The sequence below is a fragment of the Pyxicephalus adspersus genome, chromosome 7 (assembly GCF_032062135.1).
Source record: "Pyxicephalus adspersus chromosome 7, UCB_Pads_2.0, whole genome shotgun sequence".
NCBI lineage: Eukaryota > Metazoa > Chordata > Amphibia > Anura > Pyxicephalidae > Pyxicephalus > Pyxicephalus adspersus.
In genome coordinates this window covers 3,905,929-3,910,051 of record NC_092864.1, presented here as the reverse complement: position 1 = coordinate 3,910,051, position 4,123 = coordinate 3,905,929, and positions in this window count along the sequence as shown.

Genomic DNA, 4,123 nt, shown 5'->3' with positions numbered 1-4,123 from the left:
TAAGCGCGGCTCCGTGCGCGAGCTTTTCCGGTTGTTGAATAGCGCGATCGCGCGCGATTCCGGATCGCTAATACGAATGCGCGACGTATAATCCGATTTAGTTTGATGAATCAGGGGCTGTATGTCTGTAATGTAATTTGACTAATATCTATTATTGTGATGGCAGCGTAGAGCAAACATTCTAAAAAAATGTACATTATGTTTATGTTATACAGCCAGCAAGAGGTAAGTATTATGAATGATTGTTCACCCAGCCGTGTACCTTAGCAATCAGATGAAAGCTGATGTGTGCCATAACACCCATTCATAATTCTCTCCTCCTGCTAGCCCATACTGCATAAAGATGGCATACACCCTTCAGAATGTTACCCCCCTATTGTCACCACAATACCAGGAAATGGTACAAAGTGAGACCAAATTACATTACATATACATTTACTGACATGCCACACTTAGCTGCTCATCTCTAAAGCGCCGACGTCTCTCCCCAGCACTTGTGGACAGTTCTGATCCTGGGTGCGTCTGCTCCTCCAAGAATAATAAACTCTACCACCAGCCACTGGCTATTTAGCTGGATCAGACACAGTGCTCAGCGTTCAAACTTTGCGTCTTCTGACTATTGCTGAGCCCCCTATATCTGAAATTTCCCATTCACCTGTCACCTATGGGGTATTTCACAGCCCAGCTTCTGTTGTAACCCCTTGTAGTCCAGTTTGCTGTTCCCTTGCTCGTTTCCTTGTATTGCAGTTCCTATGTCCCTATGTCTCCGGTGACATCTGTTTCTGGTATTTGACCCCTGCCTTTGTTCTGATTCCACTTTTTTGCTGCTTGCCATGACCCCGGACTTTTTATATAGATTTTTCTCTTGCCCACTGATTCAGTAGTTGACATTGTTCTGCCCACCCTGGTGTGCCCAAGAATCACACCCCGGCAGCAATCTGCAGTGCAACATTCTCACCTCTAGAAGTTCTGGAGAAAACCAGGCTGCTGCTTAGATTCTGGCCCTTCCTAGGGCCCACACCACCACTGACCCAGCCATAGCGCCCCCTAAAGGTTCCAACAAGAAACAAAGTGCTTTGAAATGAAATTCAAAGTTTGCTGGTCAATGTCTGCTTAAAACAATGAAATTCTGTCAACATATTTTAGGAAAAAAAAATAAATTATCCCTTTGTATCAAAACTTTTAATTATTAACATTTTGATAATTTAGTGATTCAGAACTATTCTATACTTTATATAAACACACAATATTATCAATGTGGGGGGAAGAGAAAACTGGTAAATATGAAACATGATTGGGACTCCTTCAATTAGTGTGACAATCATACATATGATCTAAATGAAAAATTAGGAATAAAATGTATGATTTAATTCTTAATTCTTTATTTAGTTATTTGATTACTTTTGTTATTTGATGTTTGTGTTGTGTGTTGTTAAATTTATATTAAAAACAATTTCACTTCTTTAAAATAGGGATCCTTTTAAAAAAGGGAGGTGAAGTCCAGAAAACTTTATTCATTTGGATTTTTTGTTATGTTGGAAATATGTTGCAAATAAATGAACGATTAAGAATATGTTTTTGGTATATCTCCAGTCCCTGTGAAAGTCATAGTTCAGGCATGACTGCATGTGGTGTGTTCACCAAGTCTAATATCACATAGCTACATATGATTAGACATAGAAATAGACCCTTGTGTATTTTTACATCTATAATATGAGCAATGTGTTACAGAAAGTGTTCTTATCAGTTCAGTATTTTTACTATGCACATCTTCTTTTAACCTCCTAGCCGTTAAGCCCGACCTTCGTACAGGCAAAAAAAAAAAATGACTAGGATGGTTAACCCCAAGTTTTTTTCCCATCCTTACTTACCTGGTCCCGCTGTGCTCATCCAGCGTCGTGTTCGTGTTCCAGCGTCATCCTCCGTCGATCGTCGTCTGTTGATCCCCCTCTCCAGCATCGGGTGCCTTCGTTGGGTGCCAGCGGGACCGGTAAGAAGCCGGCCGGCATCTTACCTGGTCCCGCTGATCGTCCACGTCCTTCTTCTTCCAGCGCCGGATGATCTCTGAAACGGGAAGCCGTCCGGCGGAGAAAAAAAAAAAGGACAGCTTCTCCCTGCGTGCGTGATGTGTGTGGGAAATTCAAATAGAAACTCATTCAAACATTTTATTGAATATTAATAACATAAAAGAACAGGTACAGAAAATGGCACATACATAAAGATGGGGGCACTCAGCCCTTCCTTGCAAAAACACATTATACGAAAAGTGACATTTTACATTGACTTATCAGTACTTAAAATAAAATAAAACAAAATATAATAAAATGGTGTCAACTGCAGGAAAAAACATACAGGGATTGGGAAGCATCCCAAGAAGAAAACACCCCAAATCAAACAATTTTTGTTGCCTGAGTGAGAAACCATAGTAGCTGTTAGGAAACTAATAACTCGAGTAACCCTCGAGGGCCTCATATCCTCTCTCTGACCCCTCTCTGGGCATAACCGGGGATGCCACCATTAATTCCTAACCATAAACAAAGGTAAAACAGTGAGCCCAGGGGTAAACATAGGAATGGGCAAGGGGCAGGGAGGGGGGAATATCCGACTGGTCTTTTGCATATACGAACCCAGAATCCACTAAGAACCCAATTATGACAGAACTTAAAACTTCCTAGAACTCGCAAGGTTTACTGCCAAATCAATTTAAATTGGGACGATTCCTTGAACCAGTCCCAAGTCGACCATGTCAACTTATATTGCTCCGTCTTATCCTCATCTTCCGCTATCAGTCTCTCCATGTGTTGTATTTTTTCCAACTCCACCAACCAATCTCTCATTGTGGGTACCAAGGGCTGTTTCCACTTTCGGGGTATGATTGTTCTAGCTTCCGTGAGAAAATGTCTAAGCACATCCTTCTTACAGACCTTAATTGACCCAGGAAGGATAGACAGCAGGGACATTTGGGGAATTAGCTTTAAATTAGATCCAGTCACGCTATTATAAATATCAGCTATCTGATCCCATAGCTTACGAATACCCGGGCATTCCCACCAAATATGTAGCAATGTGCCCCGTTGGGAGTCACATCTCCAGCACCGATCAGAGATCGAAGAAGAAATACGATGGAGGTCCGTGGGACATAAATACCACCTAGATAGGATTTTATAATTGGTCTCTTGGGCTTTACATGGGAGAGCCATCTTATGGGTCAGAACAAAGGCCTTTTCCCACTCAAGTGGGGAAATAACTACCCCCAATTCTTTCTCCCAATATCTCGTGTAAGTGGGAGCCTTATTAGCATATATTCCGATCAGTATCTCGTATACCTGGGAGATAACATGAATTGGTCTATTTTCAGACCGTAATCATTTTTAGAATGCCGTAAAGCTCCCTAGTGTGGGAGAGGAATCCAGAAACTGTGATATGAAGGAAGATAATTGGATGTGTAATAGCCATGCATTCGGCATCCGCTGCACCCTGGCATCCAAAGAGGAGAGGGGTGGCGCCCTCCCATTCTGTAGAACACTGCATAACTGCCTATGATTCTCAGCCGACCAGGATAAAATTTTTTTTGCATGCATGGCAGGAGCAAACGAGGGATTATCAAACAAGGGGGTCATGGGCCCCACTTTAGAGGACACATGGCCCCCCCTAACAAGAATATCCCACTCCCTCAAGAGATCAGATGTAATAAGTGGAAATGGGCGTTGTGTTTGGAGCCTAGACCTGTCTACCCACAGTAAGGAGCGAAGATCAACGGGAGCTAAGACATTTTCCAAAAGGACCCAGCTCTTCCGGTCTCTATTATGAAACCAGTCAACCACCCGAGTCAGCATAGCCGCTCTATAGTAGCACCTGATATCAGGAACGCCCATACCACCCAATACTTTAGGTCTAGTAAGACACCGGAGAGCTATTCTGGGGCGTCTCGAGCCCCACAGAAACTGTCTGCAGAGCTGCTGCATTTTGCCTAAAAAGGCCTGCGATAAGTAAATCGGAATGGTCTGAAAGACATATAGTAATTTAGGTAAAACATCCATTTTGAGAGCATTAATCCTAGCAAACCAAGAGAGAGGTAACAAGTTATATCTCCCTAGCTCCACCTTCAATTTGCCCAACACTG